This window comes from Salmo salar, chromosome ssa19 (assembly GCF_905237065.1).
Source record: "Salmo salar chromosome ssa19, Ssal_v3.1, whole genome shotgun sequence".
Lineage (NCBI taxonomy): Eukaryota > Metazoa > Chordata > Actinopteri > Salmoniformes > Salmonidae > Salmo > Salmo salar.
In genome coordinates this window covers 62,032,207-62,047,039 of record NC_059460.1, presented here as the reverse complement: position 1 = coordinate 62,047,039, position 14,833 = coordinate 62,032,207, and the positions used below count along the sequence as shown (strand labels likewise).

Below are 14,833 nucleotides of genomic sequence, written 5' to 3'. Positions count from 1 at the left end.
TATTCACTACAGAAGTGATACTTCCTAGCCGTTGAGTTAGCAGCGGCCGCTGTAGACGTGGGCTAGGAAAGGACGGACGACGGATCCAGTCTAACAACCACAGACGAAGATACCACCACGTATCCACTTTACCACCATTGACATTCCCGAGGACAGGAAGATCTGTTGGCCAACCCGGCCAGCATCTACGACCAATCTACCGAAGCACAGCACAGAGTAAATATTTATTGCATTTTCCTTTTCCAAATGTTTCTTTGTTCCTAAGTCTTCCCGCTCTTTCATTTTAGCCAACCCCCTTCCTTTGTGTAACAAATGTCGGCTCCGTCCACCAGGGACGTTTTCTGTATGACATCATTTGTCTTCTGTGTATATGTAATTCTGTGTGATTAGTTTAGGTATTTAGTAGATAAATAATTAAACCCAATTTTGTATTGCTGATTCAACTTGTTAGCCAGGGTTTGTGAAAATAACCAAGAATTTACAACTTTCATTATGAGACTGAAAATAAGATGATTAAGATGACGGCTATCAATGTCAAATATTACTAAGTATTTTAAGAGTTTATTCAGAAGATAACGACTTTCTAGTTAATTACATTTACATGATTAGCTTAATCAGGTAATATTAATTACAGAGAAAGGATTTTATAGAATAGCATGTCCTATCACTTAATCTGGCATAGCCAAAGACACGACAATAGCCTGACGTGAATCCTTAAAAAGATGGGTGGGTCTAAAGCTTAAAATGGTGTTAATGATGCTGAGTGGGTGTAGACAAAGAAGAGCTCTCCATTAGGTACCAAAACATTCAAGGGCCATTTTATCAAAAGTGAGGTTACAAATGTATCAACTTTCAAAGCAGAATTACTTTCCCATAATTCCTCAACCCTAGTGTATGATATACCATTTTCTAGCTCTGAGTCTCTGCTTTTATACAATTTCAAATTTTGCTATATAAGAAAGAATCGAGCTGGTCGGTCACATATAGAGCCATTATTGCATGGAACTCTGTTCCATCTCATATTGCTCAAATGAACAGCAAACCTGGTTTAAAAAACAGATAAAGCCACACCTCACGGTACAATGCCTCTCCCCTATTTGACCTAGATGGTTTGTGTGTATGTATTGATATGTAGGCTGTGTGTGCCTTTACATTTTTTTTTATGTAGTTCTGTCCTTGAGCTGTTCTTGTCTATTAATGTTCTGTATTATGTCATGTTTCATGTTTTATGTGGACCCCAGGAAGAGTAGCTGCTGCTTTTGCAACAGCTAATGGGGATCTTAATAAAATACCAAATACCAAATGTCTGAAAAAGTTATAAATTCTTCTGTCCTGGTTAAGAACAAGTTGTCATCCAATAGGCTTTGATTACATTTCCAATATCCTCGCCCTGTGGAAATTCTATAATAGTATATGTATAAGTATATGCCAATTATTTGATGGTCCAACCGCATTCTGTCCCCTATCAATACTTTAAAAAAAACTTTTGGTGCCAGCGAGAATGACATAAGAAAGTATTCAAGACGTCTATCTTGATTGAGCCTCCGCCATGTACATCTCACTAGGTCAAGATATTTAAGCCTCCATATATCCACTAGATCCAATATATTACTGAGGAAATTACACTGAGGTATTTCAAATCTGCCACCCTAACAATAGTCTTGTTTGCTTGTAGGCTTGATAAATTATTATTTATATATTTAAAGAAGTGTGGATCATCATTATTTGGACCGTATAGATTAATGAGCCAAATATGTTTATGGTCCAATAACATATTTAAAATAATGCATCTACCTGTTTGGAGAATTTGCACATTCAGCTCAAAATTATTGTTATTTAATATCATCACCCCTTTTGAGTTTCTTTGCCCATGGGAGAAGTCCATTTTCCACACAACTTAATCTAAAATTGTTGAATGACTTTCTTGTAAACAATAGATATTATATTCCTTCTCTTTTAGCCAGACAAATACTGATCGTTTTTTCTTATTATTTGCTAAGCCATTACAATTACAAGTGGCTTTACATATTTCACCATTTACCATAATGAGATACACGTTTCAATTCTATTTATCATAATATATGTTTACCACTGAAAAGTACCATGATGATTGAGTGTCCATATATTGAGTGTACCATGATGTTTGCACAGCTACTGAGAGAACTTCCAATTGTGCTCCACTATTCATTCCACCCACTAAAACCTTCCCCATCCCAATTTGGGTTGTCGTCCCAATAACTGGCAGACCACCCCTGTCTACCTGGATCCTAGGGCCTTTGAGAGATTGGGATCCATCCTTTAAAAAGAGCACAGTGCCACCTGCCGAAAAGAAGCAGACTAACAGCCAAAAGCATTTCCAATGCCTTTACCTCAATTGTATTGTGTCTAGTTATTTTTATATATATATATATATATATATATATATAAAAATCATGTACCTTTTTATTTATTTCCACAATTAACTAATAAAATGCGTAATAATGTAATGTAGGCACTTCATACAAAGGATTGTTACCTATAACCAGGACTGGCATTACAAAAATTACATTTTAAGACGAGAAATTATTATTTTGGGAAGCAGTTATTATGATTAATCCTATACTGTCCCTACCATCATTACCCCATTGCCCCATTCGATGCTTCTCCAATATCCCCGGTTTGCAATAACTCACAAAACAGTTCCTAAATATCATGAAACTCAGGGGCTTTCTTTTTCAATATATAAGTAAAATTTTCAAGAGCCAGGCTTGACGTTGATTATTTTAACCAATGACCAAGTGAGGGGGAACTGACATTCTGTTTAAGCTTAGTAATAACCTGTTTACGCTTGGATAGCTAACAAACTCCACAGACATTCCACGAAGTAAGTATCAGTTATTTGAAGTAATTTAACTAAATATGTAGACATGGAATAAGCTATAGCATAAAGGAATATCTAAACTATGTTTAGTAACCACAAGGACCACATTAATATTTTGTAGTGAGGAAAATAAGTAAAGGTCTGTTTGAACAAACAACATATACAGTTGAAGTCGAAGTTTACATACACTTAGGTTGGAGTCATTAAAACTCGTTTTTCAACCACTCCACAAATGTCTTCTTAACGAACTATAGTTTTGGCAAGTCGGTTAGGACATCTACTTTGTGCATTAACAAGTAATTTTTCCTACAATTGTTTACAGACAGATTATTTCACTGTATCACAATTCCAGTGGGTCAGAAGCTTACATACACTAAGTTGACTGTGCCTTAAAACAACTTGGAAAATTCTAGAAAATGATGTCATGACTTTAGAAGCTTCTGATAAATGATGTCAATTAGCCTGAGTCAATTGGAGGTGTCAATTGTCAATTGGATGTATTTCAAGGCCTACCTTCAAACTTGGTGCCTCTGTGCTTGACATCATGGGAAAATCAAAAGAAGTCAGCCAAGACCTCAGATAAAAAAAATTGTAGACCTGGTTCATCCTTGGGAACAATTTCCAAACGCTTGAAGGTACCACCGTTCATCTGTACAAACAATAGTACGCAAGTGGGACCAAGCAGCCGTCATACCGCTCAGGAAGGAGACGCGTTCTGTCTCCTAGAGATGAACGTACTTTGGTGCGAAAAGTACAAATCAATTCCAGAACAACAGCAAAAGACCTTGTGAAGATGCTGGAAGAAACAGGTACAAAAGTATCTATATCCACAGTAAAACGAGTCCTATATCGACATAACCTGAAAGGCCGCTCAGCAAGGAAGAAGCCACTGATCCAAAACCACCATAAAAAAGCCAGTTTGCAACTGCACATGAGGACAAAGATAGTACTTTTTGGAGAAATGTCCTCTGGTCTGATGAAACAAAAATAGAACTGTTTGGCCATAATGTTCATCGTTATGTTTGGAGGAAAAAGGGGAAGGCTTGTAAGCCGAAGAACACCACCCCAACCGTGAAGCACGGGGGTGGCAGCATCATGTTGTGGCAGTGCTTTGCTGCAGGAGGGACTCGTGCACTTAACAAAACAGATGGCATCATGAGAAAGGAAAATTATGTTGATATATTGAAGCAACATCTCAAGACATCAGTCAGGAAGTTAACGCTTGGTCGCAAATGGGTCTTCCAAATGGATGACCCCTAGCACACTTCCAAAGTTGTGGCAAAAAGGACAACAAAGTCAAGGTATTGGAGTGGCCATTACAAAGCCCTGACCTCAACCCTATCGAAAATGTTAAGTTATTTACAATGACAGCCTACCCCAGCCAAACCCAGATGACGCTGGGCCAATTGTGCGCCACCCTATGGGACTCCCAATCACGGCCGGGATTCGAACCAGGTCGGCTGTAGTGATGCCTCAAGCACTGACATGCAGTGCCTTAGACTGCTGCGCCACTCGGTAGCCTCAACTGGTTGTCTCGGTTAGCGTGAACATGGTATACCATGATAAGTTTATAAACCCAAAAAACTATTAAAGATCCGAAATGAACAGGCTACGTGAGAAAAATAAGTACCATTGAATATGTGCTACGTTAACCAAGGCCCTTTGCACATGAGGTCCGGCTTGCACGTGAGTGTCAATTATTTTAGTCCAAGGATATGATCGAAACTTAAGTCTTCATATAAAGTTGTCCCGATGCTTCTCGGTCGTGCAGGATGAATGAATAAGGTCCCGCTGTGTTAAGGCTCGAACACTGGCTAAATAAGGTAACCTTAGTCATTTTGAGTCTGTTGACATGGAGTTAAACATACTCGCCGGCATTTTACAGTGTTTATGTTATCCAATGGAAGAGAATTATCAACATAACAAAAATAAACATGACGTCAAACGTTCAATGGACAGCTATCTAGCCTGAAATACTGAAGAAACTGAGCTAACTGATGAGCGCATACAGGCTACAAATAATATAAGGACACTTTGAGTGGGCTAGCTCGCCTATTATTCACTTAACTTATGCTAGCTACAGTACTACAGTAGCAGCTAATAAATTAGCTAATGTTAGTTAGCTTGCCAACAGTCACATAATCCAAGATGGTTTAATTCTCTGTAGTCCAGAGTGGTGGTAAACTTCACAGTGGCAACATGACTAGGAAGAAGATTTACGTTGTATGCCACAGATGAACACCTTGGCTTGAGAGGGAGATTCAAACTCGTGTGACCGTCCATTGTAAGTCAGACGTAGTTTAGCTGGGAAGGCTATTCCATAGGCAATGTTGAGGGACCTGAGCTGGCGTTTGACCCCTTCGTAACCTTTTCTTTTTCGGTGCAGGTCCGCGGATAGGTCAGGGAAGAACATGATTTCTTGGTCCCCATACATCATCTTACCCTTGGCCCTTGCTTGAGAAACTTCATGATAAGGACTCGAGTAGATGGTGGTTTCTCGGGCCAGTAAGAGCCAGAAGCCGATGGTCTCTTTCAATGTGCAGGGGGTCCGGAAAGGTATCTGGCCCCAAAGCCTCGGGAAGCCATCTCCCGAGACATGCAACTGCATCACCATTTTCCACTTTTTCGGGTAGATTTAACCCGTCTCAAATTAGACCTCCTGTGGTGGTTCTCGAGCGAGCTTGGTTTTGAAATAAGGTCTGCCATCTGTTTTTCCAACTTTTCGGTTGTTGTTTTGACAGTGACGAGAGTATCTTCCACCATGCTAATGCGTTGCTCTGCTTCGTCCAAGTGTGTGAAGTAGGTTTGAAGGTCACGTTTAACCTCACTAATCCCTCTTAGGACACCTTTGAGTTTGGTGGAAAAGTCTTCCCTCATCGCAGACATTGCTTCCAAAACCCCTTGCTTCTGGTTCTGGTTTAGGTCGTCGACATCATTGGTTGCCATGTCGGACTCGTGGTGTGAGCAGCTAGCTGAGCTTGCAGGGCTAATTAGGTTAGTAGAGCTGGCTTTCCTGGCCTAGCCTGGACCAAGTTGTCGATAAAAGATGTCCCTCTTGTTTTAGGAGGACTATGTTTAAGTCGATTCATAATGGATGTAGATACATCTGAAGTTGTCCAAGAAAATTGTTGTTCGTGTTACGAGGATTTAAAATAAGAGATTAAAATAATTTACAAGAAGTTTGCTGAAGTTGGTAGGAGCAGTAAAAACAAGTCCGCTCAGTTCAATGCCATAACCACGCAGCCTGTTTTACATTTTGTGTTATTTGTGCTGGTCTAATTCCTAAAATGGAAGAGCAGATTAGTCTGTGCGATCTCAGATAGTAATAATACTTCCTATGGTTGGTGCTCTAAGATGTCCCAGGTTTGTGGCATTGATTAATGAATAATGTAATCTTTACTTCGAGTCAGATGTTTATTTTTTATGTCATGTATAAAAGGCATATGTATGCATTGTTTACTATTTTGATTTATTTATAACAATGTAATTGATGGAGTGCAGGTGTTTGATATGATTGATGGGTGACTAGGTGTATTCTTGTCAAATAAATATGCTTATTCATGATTATGGATACATTCTGCAATGAGTTAATCTGGTTTTTAATCAGATACAGAACATGTCAACAAGTTAGTTCTGAATTGCTTTATTCCGCAGAGCATTCTGACACCATGAATTGAAATACACTAAACAAAAATATAAATGCAACATGTAAAGCATTGGTCCCATGTTTCATGAGCTGAAAATAAAGAAATGTACCATACGTACAAAAAGCTTATTTTGTTTTAATCCCTGTTAGTGAGCATATTCCTTTACCATGATAATCCATCCACCTGCCAGGTGTGGCATATCAAGAAGCTGATTAAACAGCATAATCCCTACATATGTGCATCTTGTGCTGGGGAAAATAAAAGGCCACTTTAAAATGTGCAGTTTTGTCACACAGCACAATGCACATATGTCTAAAGTTTTAAGGGAGCGTCCAATTGGCATGCTTACTGCAGGAACGTCCACCAGAGCTGTTGCCAGAGAATGTAATGTTAATTTCTCTACCATTGGCTGCCTGCAACATCGTTTTTCGAGAATTTGGCAGCACGTCCAACCGGCCTCACAACTGCAGAACATGTGAGCCCAGGACCTCCACATCTGCCTTCCTCACCTGAGGGATTGTCTGAGGGGGGAGGGATAATAAAGCCCTATTGTGCGGAAAAAAATCATTCTGATTGGCTGTGCCTGGCTGCCAAGTGGGTGTGCCTATGCCCTCCAAGGCCAACCCATGACTGCACTCCTGCCCATTCATGTAAAATCCAATTATTTCAATAGACTTATTTCCTTATATGAACTGTAACTCAGTAAAAACGTTGAAATTGTTTCATGTTGCATTGATATTTTTGTTCATATTGATTTAAACTCATTCATATCGTTGGCCCAAATTATAAGAGATTAAATATAGACCTCCACCAGCTGAAGGAGAAGAGGATCAGGTAAAATAAGGGTATGTTGATATTATAGCCTAGTATTCATGGTACATTGTAAATATCGGTCTGCTACTAGGATAGTATTCTGTAAAAGACAAGAGCAAATGCATAAATAAGACAACAAATATTAGTTAAATAAAATATGGAACAGTAAATGAAAATGTTCAGTATATATTTTGTTTTGGATCAAGGTAGCTAATAGCTAGCTGATAGCAAAGGTGTCAGCTAGAGATGACATGCCGGAGCTTGCAGGGATTTGTAGTCTTGCATGATGTCTACTTTGATGCTAATTAGCATTTTCTAATCTGAGTGTAAATAGAGCTGAACATTGATAAAAATCACATTGTTCGAGAGAGATTTACTGTACACAGCTATCGAAACGTCACGCCAGAGAAAGCCTACATGAAACACAGACCTTGTTTGAAGTGGTTCTAAAATCCCCAATGGTGAACAAAAACTATTGGAACCATTTCCGTGTTTGACCATTAGGTTTTCTGGGTATTATGACGCATCCACCATGGGGCTCTATGGCGTGAGCACTAGTTTTCCCACGGTCAAGCAAGTTTCTCTTTTAGGCTAGAGCGCAGGTGTTATTGAGAAGGATGTGTTTGCTAATTTGTTAGTATCGCCCTTTTCAAGATGAACTTCCACCAAGAAGCTACGTTTTCAAATTATCATCATCTGGTGAGTGCCACTGTTTTATTATTTCAGCTCGCTTGCTGTTAGTTATCTATGAACATATTGGGTGACTGTGACTGGGTAAAACACGGTTGCATTTAAACTATAGATCACCGGTTACTTTGTGTGCAGAACTAGATACAATATGTATGCAATGGGAAGTAGCTAGCTAATATTAGTACTTTTAGAATGTGGAAATGCTAAATGGTTGGTTTTGTATTGTCAAGATTGGGGCCTACTGGCTTATTATGTCCAAGTGAATGGGATGCTTTTATTATTTTGCTGTGTGTGACTGCTTTCTTTCTATTGTCTGTGCTATATAGGCCTATGTTTTATAAAACAAATGTGCTCTCCTACGTGGAGTGTGCAGGTATTACAGTCTCTGTCTTTTCAGGACCACGAGCCTAGCTGTCACATTCTTTGACATGTCACTGACTGTTGTTGCTATTGTTGGTAGTGATGGTGATGGTGTGGGCTACCATAAGTTGGGTGCACATTTTGGTTGTTGTTGCTCCGGTACTGTTATGACTCCTGTGCCAGTGGCAGCCTTTAGTGCAGCACAGGCCTGTTTGATTCATTAATGATGTCATCAAAAAGCATTGCTCCTCTTGCATTAGAGCTAGATATAATGTTGAGCGCATAAAGTGATGCTATGATTCTGTTATTTGTCTTGATATTCTAGTTTGATACGTTTTGGAAAAATCTATTTCCCACTGAAGGTCCAATACCCAGGGTTTGCCACTGGTCTACAACAAGCGGCCAGGGTTCCAGTAGAAGCACAGTTTCGACTGCTCCTAGTCTTGTTTCAATATTGCGGTTTAACTGACGCCGGCCCAGAAAGACAATTTCCATAGACGGCCACACAGAGAAGTCAGATTAGAAAATTCCTAATAAGACATCATCACCTTTGTGCACAAAACATCCATTGAGTTCTTCAACTAATTGTCGCTGAGGCCGATTTTTTTTCACTCACAGAAGATATGAATATGTTATATTCATCCAATGCCTACCAAGTTTTTGGATGACGTCGTCGCTGCTCCCTGTGCGCACTGAGTGCTAGTGAACATGTGAAGTTGGGCCATGTAAACCGGATGCAACTGGGATATAGACGGTCCATGAATCGGCGTATGCGAACATGCGTAGATTATGCTGAAAACAACTGTCTGACATCTAGGATGCAGTCGCCAGTTCTTTATTTTTACTATTTTCTACATTGTAGAATAATAATGAAGACATAAACTATGAAATAACACACATGGAATCATGTAGTAACCAAAAAAGTACTAAACAACAAAATACATATATATATATATATATATAGTAGCCACCCTTTGCCTTGATGACAGCTTTGCACACTCTTGGCATTCTCTCAACCAGCTTCATGAGGTAGTCACCTGGAATGCATGTCAATTAACAGGTGTGCCTTGTTAAAAGTTCATTTTTGGAATTTCTTTCCTTAATGCGTTTGAGCCAATCAGTTGTGTTGTGACAAGGTAGGTGGGGTATACAGAAGATAGCCCTATTTGGTAAAATACCAAGTCCATATTATTGCAAGAACAGCTCAAATAAGCAAACAGAAGCGACAGTCTATCATTACTTTAAGACATGAAGGTCAGTCAATGCAGAACATTTCAAGAACTTTGAAAGTGCAGTCACAAAAACCATCAAGTGCTTTGATGAAACTGTCTCTCACAAGGACTGTCACAGGAAAGGAAGACCCAGATTTACCTCTGCTGCAGAGGATAAGTTCATTAGAGTTAGAGTTACCAGCCTCAGAAATTGCAGCCAAATAAATGCTTCAGAGTTCAAGTCACAGACACATCTCAACATCAACTGTTCAGAGGAGACGGCGTAAATCAGGCCTTCATGGTCGAATTGCTGCAAAGAAACCACTACTAAAGGACACCAATAAGAAGTAGAGACTTGTTTGGACCAAGAAACACAAGCAATAGACATTAGACCAGTGGAAATCTGTCCTTTAGGTCTGATGAGTCCAAATTTGAGGATTTTGGTCCCAACCGCTGTCTTTGTGAGATGCAGAGAAGGTGAATGGATGATTTCCGCATGTGTGGTTCCCACTGTGAGGCATGGGAGAGGGTGTGGGGGGGTGCTTTGCTGGTGACACTGTCTGTGATTTATTTAGAAATCAAGGCACACTAAACTAGCAAGGCTACCACAGCATTCTGCGGCGATATGCCATCGCATCTGTCCCACTATCTCTTTTTTTTCCCACAGGACAATGACCCAACACACCTCCAAGCTGTATAAGGGCTATTTGACCAAGTAAGAGAGTGATGGAGTGCTGCATCAGATGTCGTGGTCTCCACAATCACCTGACCTCAACCCAATTGAGATGAGTTGGACCGCAGAGTGAAGGAAAAGCAGCCAACAAGTGCTCAGCATATGTGGGAACTCCTTTAAGACTGTTGGAAAAGCATTCCAGGTGAAGCTGGCTGGGAGAATGCCAGGAGAGGGTGGCTACTTTGAAGAATCTAAAATATATTTTGATTTGTTTAACACTTTCTTTTGGTTACTACATGATTTCATATGTGTTATTTCATAGTTTTGATGTCTTCACTACTATTCTACAATGTAGAAAATAGTAAAAAATAAAGAAAAACCCTTGAATGAGTAGATGTTCTAAAACTTTTGACCGGTCATGTATATGGATAATTTATAAAGCCAGGCACATTTAACAGTTAGACTATTGATTACAGACCTAATTAAGATGGGTTCTCTTTCAAGTATTCATTTTGGGATTTCTTCAGAAGCGTTTATTACACTACGCCAGCAATGATTGGCTGGACGTCGAGATTTGTGCGTCCGGGAAGGGTGTCCCTCCTACCCTATAAAAGGTCCAATACAGCGTCTCTGAGTCATTCAAACATCTCTTCCCGCTTTTTTATCAGAAAGCTTACCTCGATACGATTGCATTTTCCAGAACTAGCTTAACTGTCCACAGATGTGAGATTACAACTCGCTCGCCGGGTGTTATTCTCGGGACTGCAGTGGTGACAATTTTCATTTTCCTTAACCATAGTTGGAGGAAAATTATTGGAGGGAGGAACGGGTACAGCTGTGGCACGGTTAACTCGTTCACGACCAAGTTAGCTGTATCCAAACAGTGACTAGTCGTAGCTAGCTTTTCTGGTTTACTTTGACAAGAAAAGGTTAGCTTGCTGAAGCTATTAGATCTTTTCTAACCTGTTGTTTCAGAAACGGTATCCGGCCGTCACACCGAGTGGCACCGTTGGAGATAACCCACTAATCGCTAGCTATCGGACTAGCCTACCCCGCTACTTTTTTCCCAGACAGCTAAAAACATAGCATCCAAGATATGGCGACAAACACATCTCCCACCCCAAACGAGGAGAAGCTCCCAGCACTAATCTGCTCCTGTGGAAACAAGATATCGGCCAAAGACACCCACTCGGTGTGCTTCACTTGCCTTGGGCTGCAACATGCCCAGGAAGCCTTAGCCTCCCCTGGCTCCTGTCAACACTGTTCCCTCTTCACTGTGAAGAGCCAGCCACTGTGAAGGGCACGCCAAGCTAGCCTGAGTCAAAAGGAACCTAACATGGGGGCCGGCTCCCCTGGTGGCTCACCAGAGGAAATGGATATCCCCACGGGGAATCGTGGTAAGACGGCTAGCTGGGGCGACCAGCTTGACGCCATTGCCCCGCTGTCGGAGGACTTCAGCAACGACCTCGCGGCCTCCCTGCCGGGCTTCCTGATTGGAGACGATAACGACTCCACAGGGTTTGCCGACAGCCTCCTTTCAGAATCATCAGATAGAGACGAAGACTCCTTCATTCCATCAGGCCAGGCCACCAAGCCCCCTGCCAAGGAAAACCGAAACTGGACACGGAGGCGGGGGGCCTTCCCCAGTTCTCAGTGTGGACCTGCAGGACGTGTGCAAACACGTTGTGAATAAGCTGGTGATTCCCTGGCCCAATGCAGTAGCAGAGACCACCATGTCTCGCTACGAGGGTACGAGGCTACCCAAAGCCAAACGGGCAGCCAGGCAATTACTACCAGTCTTCCCAGAATGCCTGGAGGAGGTTACCTGTACATGGAGTACACCTATCTCCTCCAAGGTGGGTCGGTGTTGACATGGCGGGAATTGGGCTCTGTGTTGCCACAGACCTCAATCTTCGTCTGCTTAAATCCGTTGTCCAGGCATCAGGAAGAGCGATGGTGCTCATGGTATCCCAGGAGAGGGCTCAATGGCTCAACCTATCCACGGTGTCTGATAGTGAGAAGCTGATGATCCTGGTGGCACCTTTTCGGTCCCACTCTCGAGATGATGCAGAAACGGTGCAAGGAGAAAAAGAGGGAGGTGAAGCCCTCCAGCTCTGTCTGCACAGGAAGACGCCTCCCCTGTGCCTCACCGCACCTTTGCCCAGGCTGCAGCAGGTCGTCGTCCCTCGACCTTTAAGATGCCCAGATGCCCAGCCCCCCAGGCTGCGAGCCCAGGGCAGCAGAGAACCTTGGACCCTAAGGGCCCTTGGTCTATAAGCCTCCCTTCCCACCCATCGCACCAGGGGGTAAGGAGGAAGAAGTGTATGGCCTAGCGATGTCCCCATCACCAGAGAGGCGAGAACGGCCTCCCCCAAGAGCAGTTCTATCTCCTCCGCCAAGCCTGAGCCTGTTCCAGGGTGCAAGTTCCCAGGCACCTCAGTGTTCTTTCCCGCCGTACCGGGTCAAAAATCGGTGGTCACAGGGTACAGCCCAAAGAGGAGAAGAGACAATGTTTTGATGGATACTCCTAGAAGGCCCCCCTCTTGTCTCACAAACACTCCCCAATGTCAGTTCACATTAAAAATGTTAACACTAGCGCAACCAGGCTACAGGCTAAGAGCGCAGTCAGACATGTTGTTTCTCACAAAATCAAAACAAACAGGGTGCCTCCTTATAACGCCACCAGAGGGAGCTACCGCTCCTTCTGTGGTGATAGGACACATAAGCGCTCTCCCACTACAAGCAAGCCAGACATGCGCAGTGCGCCACGGACTGTCATACACCCTCCCCCCGACAGAGGGTGCTGCTGCACCGTCTATGGGGGGAAGCCCGGTCAGCCCTCTCTCGGAGCAGAGAGAGAACTGGCGGGCATGCGCAGTGTCACACTGGGTACAGGGCACGATAGACAGGAGACGACAATTTGCTGTCACCCCGCCTCGATTTAAGGGAATCATATACACTCCGGCTCAGGGGTAATCAGCGCGTGTACTCCGGGAGGATATCGCATCGCTAATAGTGAAAAGGGCAATAGGGATTGTTCCTCCCGAGTAAAACCACTGCAGTTTTTACTATTGATATTTCCAAGTTCCAAAAAAGGGGGCGGTATTCGCCCGATCCTAGATCTACGTGCTCTGAACAGGCACATGAGAAAGTACATGTTCAGAATGTTGACACACACTGCTTTGCTATGTTCTGTGCGCCCAGGCGATTGGTTCGTATCCGTCGACCTGAAGGATGCTTACTTTCACATCTCAATACACCCTCCTCACAGGAAATTTCTCAGATTCACTTTTCAAGGCCTAGTAATCTACACATTCCTCGTACTCCCTTTCGGCCTCTCACGGTCACCTCATGTTTTTACGAAGTGTACCGAGGCAGCCATAGCCACACTCAGAGAAAGGGGCATTCGGCTGATGATGTACATAGACGATTGGCTGCTGTGTGCGCAATCGAGACAAGAGGTCTTAGAAACCAGTCAGCTACTATTGGAACACCTGACATTTCTAGGTTTCAGAATAAACACAGTAAAGAGCGTTCTGATTCCCACACTCATTCATAGCTCGCCTTTCAGTGGAACGTATAAGAACATTCCAAGATTACCTAGCACTGTTTCGCAGAGGGAACCTGGTCTCTTTCAAAACATGCCTGAGGCTGCTTTAGTAGTCATCCCATTAGGACATTTGAATATGAGAGGCTTTCAACGCTGGGTCTCTTCTCTAGGTTTGAGCCCTTTACGTCACAAACATCTCCATAGACTGCATGGTAGCACTGCACTCCTGGAGACAGCGGAAGTTTCTGTCACAGGGTGCCCAGATTCACGAGGGCAGAACAGTGTGGGGACCCCATCACCGTTCTACTCACATGTCACGGTTGTCGTCGGGAATGGAGGACCAAAACGCAGCAGGAATGTGGATGCTCATCTTGATTTATTTTTAAACTAAAGTGAACACCAAAATAACAAACAACGAAGAACTCACGAACAACAAAACAGTCTTGTAAGGCTCACACAGGCAAAACAAGAAACAATCTCCCACAAACACTAAACCAAACACATACCCATATATAGGACTCTCAATCAGAGGCAACGAGAAAGCACCTGCCTCCAATTGAGAGTCCAACCCCCATTAACCTAAACATAGAAATACAACATACTAGACTAAACATAGAAATACATTAACATAGAACAGTGCCCAAAAACCCCGGAATACATAAATCAAATACCCTTCTACAAAACCACCACCCCGAACCACATAAAAAAAATACCCTCTGCCACATCCTGACCAAACTACCATAACAAATAACCTTTATACTGGTCAGGACGTGACATCACATAAACTGCCTGGAACTCCTTGCAGTGTCCCTAACATTAAAGACATTCCTCGATTTCTGGAGGGTTGTCTTGTTCTAGTCAGAACTGTTGTGGCTTACGTAAACAGACAAGGGGGACTGCAATCCCCTCACTTATACACACTGGCACACAGACTGATTATGTGGAGCAGTGTGCATCTCCAGTCACTGAGAGCTACTCATATACCGGGAGTACTGAATCTTGGGGCAGATTTACTTTCCAGTGTTCAAG

The 14,833-nt window shown here is 42.6% G+C and overlaps 1 protein-coding gene across 2 annotated transcripts in view; it reads right to left on the bottom strand.

Annotated features, from left to right (window-relative positions):
- The window catches only part of plxdc1 (plexin domain containing 1), a 90,872-nt gene that overhangs the window by 20,434 nt on the left and 55,605 nt on the right, over positions 1-14,833 (bottom strand). The window lies entirely within an intron of this gene.